Source organism: Columba livia, chromosome 4, assembly GCF_036013475.1.
Source record: "Columba livia isolate bColLiv1 breed racing homer chromosome 4, bColLiv1.pat.W.v2, whole genome shotgun sequence".
NCBI classification, from domain to species: Eukaryota; Metazoa; Chordata; class Aves; order Columbiformes; family Columbidae; genus Columba; species Columba livia.
The window spans coordinates 49420512-49434920 of record NC_088605.1 but is presented as its reverse complement, the minus strand read 5'-3'; the positions used below and the strand labels follow the sequence as shown (position 1 = coordinate 49434920).

General features: G+C 38.7%; 1 long non-coding RNA gene across 8 annotated transcripts in view; it reads left to right on the top strand.

Annotated features, from left to right (window-relative positions):
* The window catches only part of LOC110365855 (uncharacterized), a 221465-nt gene that overhangs the window by 61909 nt on the left and 145147 nt on the right, over positions 1-14409 (top strand). The window lies entirely within an intron of this gene.

The following is a 14409-nucleotide window of genomic DNA, read 5'->3' as shown; positions in this document are numbered from 1 at the left end:
TCCTACCAGAATCATCCCTGGTATTTTTCCTTCCTTGATTAAGCTTTCTTTTGCTTTGTTATGTACACTTTGAAAGAATTTAAAGATGATTTCTCTCAGCATTGATAATTATTTTTTTTTTCCTCCCCTTGGGAGTGTAGCTTTAAGGTGTGGCAAGAAATTTTCTTTATGCATTAGCAACATCTAGTTGCCTGTAGCCTTTTCTTTTATTCTCATCTTGCCGTGGAAAGCTGCTGGTTTCATTTTGATTGCTTCTATGTAGCTTTCCTTCTTAATGTCCAAACTTGCCTCCTATCAAAGTTTGTCAGCTTTTTTTTAAAGTAGTTGTCTCTGGAATTTCAGTGTTATTACAAAAAAAAGTTCCAATAAAACTTTTTCAAATATCTTTGAACAATAGTTTAGTAAAAATGTCCTAAGGGGAGGCCAGGTTTTATTTTTCTTCTCTGTCTATTTATGTCCTTTGCCTGATCAGAACAGGCTAAATGTTAAGAACAAATGTTGATAGTGCCAATGGCTGTATTACAGTGAGCATTTACTGAAATACTTAAAAATAGTCCACAAGGCTTTTATGAGAAAGGATTTCTGCGCGCACACCCCCCACCCCTGCCTTGAATATCATGTTTTCCTGCATTCTCTTCTGGAAGGGGTTTCCTTGGACTGGCCTTTTGTGACGTCTGATAACATCCCATCCCTAAGATGCACAGATTCTTCTGTCTGTGCTGTCTCAAGCTGACCTGCATGTGTTCAGGATGGTATGTTTATTAATACAAGTGACACTGTGCCTTAATCTGGGGCAGATTGTGATGTAACAGTTGAGCATAGAGACTTTATTTTAGAGTGTGAGAAAATGACTCTGAAATGACAACGAGTTAAATTTGCATCCACTTGAGCTGGCACTGCTTCTAATAACCTGTACTCAGAGTTCACAGCTTTTTAAAACCAAAAGCAGCTTGAGGTTTCAAAGCTTGATACATTAATATGTCCGTGACTTTCTGTTCAGTCCCACCTTCTTTGAATTCACAAATGAGTAGCCAAATTACATTCTGTTTTTGTGTGGTGAGAGAAAGGGAAGTCAACAGTTATTTGTTTAGTGCTAGTGGAGGCTGCCTGTATATGTTTTATTTCTTTGCTGGTGGGCAATTATCTTTATTGCACAAGGCTTCTCTCCAACTGCGCGACACAATCCAAGCAAGGAAAATGGGGTATGATTCCTCATGGTGTGTTGGCTGTTTGCTTCCTTTCCAGTAGTGTGCTGTTTTCTGTGAAGAATTCTGTATTCATGCAGACCTGTTTTTAACACTAAACCAAAGCTGCATGTTCTCTAAGCTCCTTTCTTCATAAGCCAATTTAACTATTTTCATTGTTGGCAGCTGCACATTGTGTATTTGGAACACATCTAACCCATTAGAGTAGTGGCATTGCTGACGGGTGTCTGGAGAATTCAGAACAGTCTTTTCTTGAAATCTGAAGCTTTTGAAATGTACTGGGAAACTTCATAATGAAGTATTTGAATATGACAGGACTTCTAGTGTGCATTTACTTATATTATGGCTTCTCTGATTTCCAAATGCTGGTGATAGTTCAAGGCATAAAGCCAAGTTTATAAAAGCACTTATTCGGCTTTTCAGACATTCAGTAAGACTTGGTGCAGGGATCAGTCAGCTTAGGGACAGCAGGGAATAAATTCTATGAGTGCAACCCACAAGAAACAGTGAATATTTTGAATATGCTTTTTTATTGTATGCTTTTAATCAGCTTTAGTGAATTTAGCTAAGTGCTTAATTTCTACAGATTGAGGTACATGCAACATTATGCCTATGAAGTCTTCAGCAGCAGGTAGAAGACAGAAGACAGGCAACAACATTACGAGCTCAGGTCTATTTGCATTCCATCTCAAGCTTTGAATATCTGAGCATTTGATCTATCGCATGGCATTGCTATCAGTTGCTGAACAAGTCATACTGTATTTTTAATGAATGTCATATTGTACATGTACATAAACAATAGTAAAAACCCAAAAATGCTATTTGGGGAGAGAGATTTAGGTTGGTTAACACATAAAGTGGACAGCCTTTTGTTTGTATGGGCCATTGGCACGGTATAGATATTTTTTTTTTTCTTTATTCATGGAAATACAACTTTTGTCCCTCTGTAAGATGTTGTTTTGGGTCCTTATCTTATAAAATATGAAAGCAGCAGAGGCATGTAATGAAGCAGGAGGAATGTGTCAATAGCAGGAGGTGAGATGAACTGGATAAAAACTTGTTAATGGGGAAATGCTGATATTCTGAGAGGTTGAAAAAGAAGGGTGAGAAATTTAAAGCTTCTTTCACATTATGTGATAACTTGTAATTATGATTGAATTTCCTTTTTAAAGGCTCATAGAGTCTTTCTAACCCAAGGCTTCTAAAGATGGCACAGGGAGTTCCTAACTTTTGGGCAGTTAGTCTAGCCTTGGGACAAGATTTGTGTACAATAAATAGGAATCCACTGAGTAAGAAGAGTGTGCCTTTGATATTAGAACTCTAAAATGCTTTGTGTTTATGAACTTAAAAAAATACTGAGATATTTAAAGTATGAGAAGTATGATGTATGTTTTGTCTCTTGGAAATGCGTTGTTAAGGAACTGGAATGATTTGTTTTTAACAGCATCTTTATATATATATATTTACTATTATTATTATTATTATTATTTTTAATGGCTGAAATATTGGATTTAAGCTTCACTGTGGCAGGATCATTTTGGCTAGAGCAGAGCATTTGTACTTCGTTGCGCTGCCACACGCTTTCCTCATTGGTTGTTGTCTATTTCCAAATGTCTTTGCACAAGTCTTACAGAGAATGTAGGGTGACCTTGGCACTACCCCCTGCTTTTGAATTAAAGCTTTTGAATTAAAGCAGTTTCCAGAGGACTTATTTTTAAACTTATGCATTTTGTTGGTGTTTTTCTCTAAATGTCAGGCAAGGCAGTAACTTTTAATTTTCAAAACAATTTTTGGTACATTTTTTGTTTGTTTGTTTGTTTTAGCTGCTAAGAAAAAGGTAAAACCAGAAAAATCTGAAAAGCTATTATGTTGGGATCATTTTAATACCAAGCTTGATCATTGTTTTCTTCCTGTACTTTCATTAAGTACATAAGGCCCATTTCCCAACTTAATTATTGTCTAGTGTGGTAGAGACTGTTCTGCAATGTAAAGGATGCAGAATCTTTGCTGTGTAGCGTAAGTATCATGTAGCCATTTTTAGGTAAACCCCAGATAATTGCTGGGTCTATTTAAGATCTGCATTTTAAGTGCCATTGTAATAACTAGGGAAGAGGAGAGCAGCCTGAGTTAGCATAACTTTGTGGCAAGGGTGTTCTACCATTGCAGAAAAATTAAGTAAAATAGTCTCACTTTGTGTATCGCTGCTATAAGAAGAATACCATTAGGTGCTGTCATTCATTCAGAAGTGTTTCTGCAATGAGTTCTTTAACAAAGGTTGCAGAAGTGGCTAAAGGAAAATAAAATAACCCTTTGTTCCACTTAGGAAATTGCAGACAGTTACTTCTGTGATGCTGGTGAAACAATAATACTCTATCAGAAAAGTAAGTCTATCTCAGACTAGAGGGCTATAAAAAAAATAATAAACAAAAATGTTGGGGAGTGTGTAATTTATTATGTGTACCTGTACCACAGGTATGTGAGGAACCATAATACCAGCTCAGGATTAATTTCAGTGGGAGCAAATTCATTACTGCATGTTTTGTAAATGCTGTCTAAATATGTTAAGAGTTCAGTGGCTGAATGCCAAAGCTATATAGAGTATATAGAGTTAGAAATGGTATGTGCAAAGGAATAACTTACCTAGGAACACAGTTCCTATCACCTACATCTTTTGATCAGGATGAGGGGGGTATTCTGAAAAAGATGCTGTAGTCCAGTGGGGAAAAAAAAAAAAAAAAGTTTGGGGGTCAGCCCAAGTACTCAAGGCACCAAATTAAGTGGCCATAAATGTATGAGCTATTCTTCCTTTGCTTATCTCCCTTAAACTGCTTTTCTAATATTATAACAAGTATAAATTTGGCCAGGGGCGTTGAAGGAAAAACTTTTTCATCAGTTACTGTGGGGGTTTGTCAGACCTGCATATGTATAACAGTTCTTGGGACCTACTGTATCACTTGGTGGATGAGTCCTATTTTCTTCCATACCCTCTTGATCAACTCAGATATATTTCTTGGTCTGAGGGCAAGACGAGTAATGCCCTGTCACAGCCCCCACGCTGAAAACACCAGCAGATTCCTACTAAAAAAATGCAGTTGGTTCTTTCTTGAGTGAATACTATTCAGTAATCTAGTTCATTTTTTGTCCTGTTATCAGTAGCATCAGTGGGGATATAATAGCCTGACTACTTCCAATTTTGGTATGAAAGAATGGCCTCAAAATTTTAACCTCATGAAATTAAAAAGCAGGTATGTGGTTTCCATTCAGGTACTCAGGAGACGCCTGATTAACTGTTACTACTATCATTTTCACTTGATAATAGTTTTTACTGTAGCTAGACAGTGGTGCTGACTCTTGAGACTTCGAATATGATTTCCATTTTCACCGGAATTTGAGCAGAACCTTTGAAAAGGCTTTTTGAGAGACAGAGTTTTGGCCAAATGTTTTGGAATGGAAGTCCGGATTTCACCCCAGGTACTGATTAGGTAAGCTGAACCTTAATGTACATTATGCTGAACCCTGAACTTCCTCAGTCTTTTCGGGGTGATATTTGCCTAACTTCTTACTTCCTTGGATACTTCTGATTAAGTTGGAATCTAATATTTTTGTACACGTTTCATTGAAAATTTTGTGTTCTGCTGCTTACCCCAAAATTAAATGAAAGTTGCAATGGTTTCAAACCAATTCTTACTGTAACTAGCTCATAGAAGATCACCTGACAATTGTAGCCCATGTACTTAGTCGCAGTAGTTTTTGCAGAAGGAACCTCTTAAACTAGGTAGACTCTTCATCCATGGTGGCTCTAATTCATGACAATAACCAAATGCTCTCATAAATGCGTCATTTTATTGCACAGACTATGGCAAAACTGTTACTGTTCAGCTGTATTGTTCCATTAAGCCAGAACTACTGAAGATACAAAGCAAGCAAAGCATGAGGTAAGGCAAAGCCATTTTTTAACACTCCACAAGTTTCTGTTAATAAAAAGATAAGTACATTCCCTTATATTTGCCACGGTTTAAAAATATCACAGTTACATTTGATATTAAGGGCCAATTTATAAATATTTTATTGCGGTTCAATAATTGATGAAGTGATTTACAGCCACCTTGATAATCCATTAATGCAGGCAGAGTACATTATGCTAACCATATTATGCTGAAAATATGTTTTGTAATTGTAGTGGTTTGTCAGTGAAGCATCTGTTAAGCTTTTATTGCCAAAGCCTTTTAATTGTTTCTTTGGTTTGTTATTTGAAATGGCTAACTTATTTATCTGCAGAAAGTCTGGCCTATCTGGCTGGTTTTTTTGTTTGTTTGTTGGTTGGTACGCGTATGATAAAGGTGCTCCTAATAAATGCAAAGTAGCAAGCTGTTACAACCTTTCCATGGTCCAGCATCACAGGGTTGGTTATGCATGAAAACATCTTTGTAAAAAGCCTTCTTCAGGCCTGGTGAATTCTGAAATTGCTCAGTCTCAGCTTCTTCCAAGGTCAAAAGGCCCCCTAAATGACTATCACAGCTGGATTTTTGTCTTTTCATAGGCTTGTCATTGCCCCAGGAGGATGGTATGTGAAACTCATTTCCTCACAAAGTTGTTGGGCAAAAAATCTTAACAGAATTAATGATAAACAGAGTTATTATAGGGGTAACTAGGTTGTGGACTGGCGAGAGAAAATATTAAACAAAGGAGGCTTTTGGTAGAGTGCAATTGAGTTTTTTTAATTATTCTTTATCGTGTTCAGGCTGAACAGCTTTTTGTAAAGCGAATCTAAAACAATAGCAGCTATTTTTTCTCTATCACACTCATTTCAATTCTTCTTAACCAACTTTAGTCAACACCTTGACAGGGAAAAAAAAAAAAGTCCTTCACACAACTCACAGACTGTTTCATTTTTGATAGTGTTTGGGTGTATTAGTGGGTGGAGAAGTTCTATGTGGGCTGGATAATGTGTGTTTTAGGACAGGTCTCTAAACTGCAGTTTCTACTAAGAATGCTGAGTAAATAAAGTGGCAGAACTTTCAGATTTCGTTTTTCTGGCTTTCTAGGAGATCAGCTGGGAGCTGAGCTTGTTTGAAGAGCTGATCCTTTGTAAAGTTTGATCTGGTCTAATTTTAGGCATGCCTGCTGGGAAACTTGTTTCCTTTGTGAAATCATTGCATGGCATTAGTTTTCAACTGTGATATTCAGCTTACATTTTCACTTCCATAATATCATCTGTTATTTGCACTGAAAGACTGTTACACTAAATCTTTCCTGTAGCTGTCTGGCATTCCTACCCTTCAAAGAGTGCTGTGGTTTATCATGTCATGTAATTTTGTCTTTCCTTTTAAGTTGGAAATGGTCATTTCTATGAGCATCATCTTATTTGTGACTTTCTTGGGGCTCTTCTGAGAACTATTTCAGTTTGAGGCAGTGGAGGTGAATGCTGTGCATACAGAGATGTCCTAAGAGTCACCTGAATGTCTGCCTCAGTCACACCTCTGAAAGCAAAGCACAGGGGAGTCTTGTCATGTCTGTTTGCAAAGAGTTCTAGAAACTTCTCTTTGATATATGATGTACTTGGCATTGTTGTAAAGCTGCAGTTGCTGATTTTGTAAGGTCAGGAAGATTTCCTCTTATTTTCTAAAGCTGTTGTTAAAATGTTTGTCGTTTTACATGTTGGTTTGAGAAATGTGTGTCATGTGTTTCCAGTAAAGCTAATCTGAAGTGCTTGTTCTAGAGACCTCTTGCTGATAGAAGAGCTTGTGTTTTTTTGGAGAAGTGTATTTGACTCTAGAACTGTCTCATCAGTGGAATTTGATGGTCTTCAAGGCATACTGGCAATACCTTTCCAGGAAAGACTTAAAGGCAAAGGACAAAAATCCTAGTTTTGAATGGATTTTGGAATGTAAACATATGGACATTGGTCAAGTTCCTACACTTTTAATAGAGTAGAACAGAAAGGAGTAGGTTAACCTAAAACATTCAGAAGTGCTGGAGCACGCTATGACACAGCTGGTTAGAAACTTGGAAATCCTAATGTGTTCTGCTGCAAAATGTGTTCCTGGCTTTATACTAAGGTTTTAGTTTCTTATTTGTCACTGGAAAAATTAATATGACTCACTTTTATGATTATCAAAGATTCTAGAGGAGCGTTTGAGGTATGTAAAAATGGTAGTTTATGTTATATGAACAGGCTTTATTACCCAGAAAGGTGCAGGTTCCCCATAGGTTTGGTGTTATATTTGTCAGTTGTGTGTAGGTGTCCTTGGCACCTAGGTTGTGTTAAGGTGACAAACACCCACCTTAAGCAACTTGGGTCACCCCACTAAGTGACACTAAGACTTAAGTTTCTTCTAGTGCTCTGGGTGCAATATTCTTGGATTAAAATTATCAGTAGATTTCAAGATAGGGAAGAGGAAACTAGAAACTCTTTGAGAGTGTCAAAATTACATTAGTAGCAACACGGTAGTGTTCAGTTTACAAACCTGTACCTCTGAAGGTGTAAATGAACATCTGGTGCTGGTGCTAATTGCAGTGATCTGAAGTAGGTGACTGTGATTTTGGGAAGGAGAGATTAGCAGGATGCTGCAGTGATGCTACTGAAGTCTGAAAGGGGTAATTTTAGAAGTGTTCCTGCTTACATGCAAAGACTTTTTGTGTCTGTTAATGTTTAAATCACCAGTTTATTTGTATGCTATGCCTGCTCTCTTACTGTTGACATGGCTTTGGTGTTTAAAATTTTCATTGCTGGAGGGACTACTGATTTTGGGTTCATGTATTTTTTTGATTGGCCAGCCTGAGAAACCATAAAGACAATGATCCCAAATTTTTGAAAACTGAGTGCCCCCTTTGGGAAAATTAGATCAAGTGCATTTACCGTCTAAGGGCTATTCAAATATGACCAAAATAGTTTCTTTTCTTTAGGCCCTGTATGATTTGATTCCGTCTACCATGTTAGCTAGTATCTCAGGCTTCATAATAGTGTGTATTTTTTTTTTATGCACCATCTTACTGCAGACCAGTTAATTCTACTCTTTTAGTGGATAAAGAAGATCACGTTAAAATTTCATTGAACACCTCTCTGGTGAAACAAATGTTTGTCTGTCCTGAGAATGCAACCCCACACCCCCCTCTGAAGTTGATCTTATATTAACTGATCCATTATGTGATTCCAAATTTAATTTATGATTTTTATAATTTTTATAAAATGAAAATATTAGTGGAGATGTGCCAGACTTCAAAAGCTCTCTCTACTTTGGAGAGACCCTGCAGATTTAAAAGTGGCTGGTATTACTTGGGCATGTTACATTTTACAGGGGAATGGCAGTCATGCCTGAGAGACTGAATAGAGCAGTTGTTAAACCAAAGCGGCAAAGCTGAAGGGGGTCTAGTTTTTGGTATCACCGTTGGCAAGACTATTTTGAATAAAGAAGGTAAAGGGGCTATTGATTTCAAAGTAAATAGATGTGTGGTTGTTGCATCTACAACCCTGTATTATTCAAGCAATATTTATGTCCTTTTGAAATACAGCAGGGAGCACAGATTTGATTACTCTGTTGCTATGGAGACCACAAACGTATGTGAAATTTTCACTTCAGTTCTATTTTCAAGGCCATGTGACATCCCTTCAAAGTGAAGGTCTTAGCAAGGGCAGCACCAGTGCAGGAACAAAACCCTGTAGAGGGAGGAATCAGGCCTGGTGGCATGTGGAGAAGTAGCACGACCTGGCAGAGACATCTCATTAAAGATGAAAGGGATAAACTGTGGTTTTTCTATCTACCCAGTTCCAGTGAAGCTACTGAGTGCTGGGGATGATGGCCTGATATCCCCAAGTAATATGCACACATGCCCAGGGACATACAGGTCTCAGCTCTTGGAAGGAAATAGGTTGTTGAACTGGGAATTTGTCTATAAGGGCTGCAGAAATCAGGGTGTTTGATGCCAGTGTGAGCTGTGCAAGGACTAACCTGGTACATGTGTGAGCATGACAGACATGGCCTTTATGTCATATTGTAGTGGAGCTGCTACTTGTAGAATCATAGAATCATTTTAGTTGGAAGACCTTCAAGATCATTGAGTCCAACCATTAACCCAACCTTGGCACTAACCCATGTCCCTGAGACTATCATCTCAGTGTCTGTTCAACATCTCCGGGGATGGTGACTCCACCACTGCCCTGGGCAGCCTCTTCCAATGCTTGACAGCCCTTTCCAGGAAGAAATTGTTCCCGGTATCCAATCTAAACCTCCTCTGGCACAACCAGACAGTGTGAACCAAAAAACACAGGAACCAAAGCACTGGAAACTCCCATTTAGGGGAGAAAACTGAAATCCAGCCTACAGCTCCAAATCAAGAGCTGATCTACCCTCAGTGAACAGAACCCATGGCTAAGCTTCTACACCAGCACAGCATTTGATGATTACTGTTTTGTGGGGTTTGTTTAAGGTAATACAGTACTTTCAGGACCAACACTATCAACCTGGAGCTCTGTTTCTCAGCCCTGACACTGAGGAGCACTAGCTGTGGGTAGGCCTCAGCTGTCAGCATGGGGACAACCCAGGTGTCCCTGCCCTGCCTGGCATTTGGACACACAGCAGCATGGGGACTGGGGGGTGACCGGCTGGCAAGAAGCACTCCCCCTCCTGAGGAAGCTATACCAGCCTTCCTGGCTTTGCCAAACCACTGGGCAGCACACTCAGGCTTAGCTAGGCCCAAGTCTGATGCAGAGCAGGGTAGGCCTGCTGCCAGGCCTGGCTCTCAGCACAGGCAGGGCAGGCTCTCCACTCTGCCACGCTGCACTCTCCTCATGTGTGTAAGGTCTGAGATAGTAGATTTGAGACAAGAGTCTGTGTGATAGCATTCTCTGACATGTCACCAGTGTCACATGCAGGGATGGAGTTGGGGAATCTCAGGTCATGGCTGAAAAGAAAACAGTATAGGGGAAGGACATAATATCCATTCAAAAACTGGATAAAAATTTGAATGGGTGGAGGTTGTATGGGGAGAAAGCAGATTTGAAACCAGCCAGGCGGTGCTTGAAATTGAGGGGAAAAAAACAAGTCTAAAGGAGTTTTAAAACAAAATGTGGGGGTAAGCTAAGAAACATAGATGTGTTGAGGGGAGATGTTGATGGGAGAAACATCCTTTCAGGCAGAAGTTAAGAAACTATTATTCTAGACAAAACTAGGACACAAGTTGGTAAGACTGAGAGGGAATAGCAGAAAAAGAGTTCAAAAAGTTGAAGTCTCCATTTATCGGGATGTGGAAACACTACCAGCCTGAGTGCAAATATATGTGGCCTTCCCGAGAAGACAAGGAAGTAGCCAGGACAGATAGGAGTATCTGTTATAATTGAAGGTGCTGATCTAACAGCTATTTTAGAAACCTGGTGAAACATTTTAAAAATGGGACACTGTCTATCTTTAGGTATGAGGTCTATAGAAATTAGAGAGATGGTAATTATTTGGAAGTGAAGTGATGTGCTAAGGAAAGCATGCAGTGCAGGAAGCTAGTTATCAATATGTGTATTTCTGATTTAAAATACTCTTTGAGAGTGGGGAGAAATCCTTGTAAAGCCATTGTATCAACTGCTCAGTTTGGCTAGTCAGAGTAGCTGTGAGATACATACATCAAAGCATCTGTGAGGGAAGAAATACCATGGTAAAGGGAACCTCTGTGGGATACATGGGGGAATAGTAGCATGACAGCATTTTTAGACTCAGTTAATAACTATCTGAAGCAACTATTCTGCTGGATGTGGAGAAGACTCGATATAGCCCATGTAAAGCACAGAATCTTTTTCAAATGATGATCAGCCAGAGCTTTATCTTGCAGTAATGCTCAATAATGCACACTTGAAGGCATCATCCTGCAGTGGCCATTTGTTCTTGGAAAAAAAAATCCCACACAAACTAACCCAAAAAATCCACCAGTCTAGTGTTTAGCTTTTAAACAGAAATGAGAGAGCTCATTAGGAGGGAACTTTCAGAGACTGTCTCAAAGGTGCTGTGTCTGGGTGTGGGACCAAGGAATAGCACCAGATGTGAAGTATGAAGTTTTTTGCTGTTTGTATTATCAATACTGTTTAGGAGACTTGTGACAAGGATGCCTTTTAGTAGGCACTGCAATTAAATACATGATAAAAAGACAGTGTCCATCTATTGTAAAATGATAATTCAAGTTGAAAGTATTAGGGCAGGAAGTATTTTTTTAAGGAACTTTTTTTTTGTAAGTGATGGACACATGTACATCTTGGCAAAACTAGAACTTGTACAGTGTTCTGTTAAGGTGGAATATATCTATCATAGGAAATACATCCTTTAAAAATAACAGAGTTGCTAAGAACAGTAATGCTTGTCACCTTTGCTTTGTGAAGAATAAGTTCCACAAAACTTTGTAAATTGTATATACATTATAAATTGAACTTGTATGAGAAAGATCATGTTTGGAAGTCATTGTGCTACACTTGCTGTCTCATGTTATAGCTTATAATGCTCTACTTGGTGTGAAACAAACCTGATAAATTGTGCCTTACAAAGAAAGGACAAAAGACTTGAGGAAAAGGAACCTGTAAAATGGAAGGGACTGACTAATTTTGTAGATGTTTGTTCTTCCCATGCTAATTGGGACGACACAGCTATTCCAGTCCAGTACTGTCCATTCAGATGTCATGATCCCCTTTTTGCTAAATAACCTGGAAGAGCTACAGGCTCTTCTGTTCATGGTAGCTTTTTCCATCTAACTATTTTCTCAAACAAAATATTTTGTATGGTTAAATACTTTTGTTTTCAGAGGATGTGTATGTGTATCTTATTGCAGTCCCACACAGATTATTCAGATATCTCTTGCAATGGAAGTTGCTGTGCAGGTGAATTAACACTTGTTTTCACGTGCAAATTGCCCTGCACAGTGAGACACTCCAGTGTGCTACCAGGACCTCAGGCAAGGAAGGAACATGGTTCCTTGTGGATTCTAAGCTGCTAGTGAGGACGGAGGTTTGGCGATCTCAAGCTACAGTCAGACTCATGCTGTGCTTTCTCCTGAAATGACTTGTGTTTCGGTTTTAGGGTTGATTTTGTGTGTATGAGTGTATCTTTGCCAGAGGTCAACTTTCCTCTGAAAAAAAGTGTTTCTAAAATGAAATTCAAGAGTTCAATGTGGAGGAAAGGTCAAGAATTTGTTTTGGGGCTGTGCTGAGGCAAAGTAACTCAGAGAAATAGGCTGAAAGAGAATTAAAGAAAATGTCAAGTAAGGTTTCCGAACAATGAGGTTCAATATTCTCTCCAAGGAATGACAGAAACCCTCCTTTAGACTAGGAGACAAAGCATTTGGTCAGTGCTGCTTTCTATGCTTTCAGTATTATTTGGCCCCATTCGCTGGACTTAATTCAGTATGCAAAGAGAAAACCTGCCTTCTTTTCATACTAAGGACTCCTTTAAAGGGCTGAACTTGCGCAGCTCTGGCCGCAGAGAACAGGAAATAATGCGACCCTGTCCGTGTGGAGTGATATCTGTATTTTGTCTCCAGTCATCATTTTAAAGTATAAGTTTCCCATATGGAAGAACAGAAGCCCTCAGAGGTGGCAAAACAGCAAATTAAAATAAGATTACACATAGGCAGTTTAACATTGAAGATGACAAAAATCATTACAGGTTCTGCAAATGCGATTAGCAAGCATGCAATGTGAAAGTATGTATTTCTGTATCCTAAGCTGCCTAGATATAGCACAGCTGTATTCTTTGCGTTTTCCACAGAACTTGGAACGTGCACTGTTTACCATGTTGGCCATGCCTTAAGTTTTGTGGTTGGTTGAGGAACCAACCTGAGGATCTTTAGCGTGTGCAGCAGAACACTGGTGCAAAAATACAGGTAGTATGGCCAGTAAGGACATATGTTATTTTTATTATTTTTTCCCCCCATCTTGAGATGCATGCTTTGCATGGAAATTCTTCACTTGGAATCCAAAGAGCAACTTAATCTTACCTGCTGTGCCTTTTTTTTTTTTTTTTCTTTTTTTGGCCTTATAACTCTAATCTCCTTATGTTGACAAGCGAGTTTGAAGAAGACAATGTTGAGGTTTTATTAAATGCAGTAAGGAAGTTGCTACAGCTCTATCCAGAGCTCATTTGTTGGGATTTATATATGGAACAAGTGCACAGAACCATCCTCCGATGAGGCCCACTGGCTAATAACAGGTTACTGCTGCTTGACCTCTAGTGGAACTGTTAAGAGATTACTGCAAAAGAAGCAGAAAGAATTACATTTTTGGAATGAGGTAATTTCCTGGGCTGTTTGCTTATAGGATGTTTATGTAGGTGAAGGGAGAACATTGTACAATAGCAAATACAAACAGCATTTTATACTTGTATTTGCCTGAGATGTGGAGTGGATGTAAACTGGCAAAATGTCCTCAAAAGTCAGTGAAAACAAGCTGATTTACATCTGTGGAGAGTATAATCTGAAACGTGTATCCAGATTTTATATGGGGTTTTTTTGAGAGGGAGGAAAGGAACCTTGAAGACTGTCCCGAATGTTTCTGTGTTGCTTTTCTTCTGCATGCTTTACAACATGATGTAATTAGGATTATGCCTTTGTCCTCTGGTACCCCCTTGTGAATGATGCAGCATGGCTCCTAGATGATTGAAAGAAATTCTACAAATTCTGTTCTGAAGTGTCAAACATGGTTACAAATCTGTAATAATTCTGCTTTTGCCCCTCAGTGAAGTAATTAACATCTTGTTATAGAAGAGCTTTAGCAGCTGAGGGCTTACCCAGCTGTGATTTTTCTGAGCATGATGAAGTAGGTGATTAATACCTGTTGTATGTAAAGGAACGACCCTTAAACAACAAATGCTACCAGACTTCTGAGAAGTCTGCACCCTTAAAAGAGGATGCAGTGATCTGGATTGTTTCTCCAGGCATGCTTTTGTGTAAGGCAAAAATAAAAGCTGGAAGTAAAAAACAGTGGTTTTAATATCTCTCTCATGGAGTAAAAACTTGATGCTACTGAATTCAGATTATATCTGAATTGTAACTGTAGCTGTTCATTCACTGAAAAAACATTTTAAGAGCCAGCAAAGCAATGAAGAATTATCTTTAGATACCACATTGGATGTTATGTGGAACTCCTGATTTTTCACTATATCCCTTTTTCTCATAACCAAGTGAGAAAGAAGACAGAGGTCTGAAAGCTGGGGGTCATATTTAGGTAGCATTATTACCT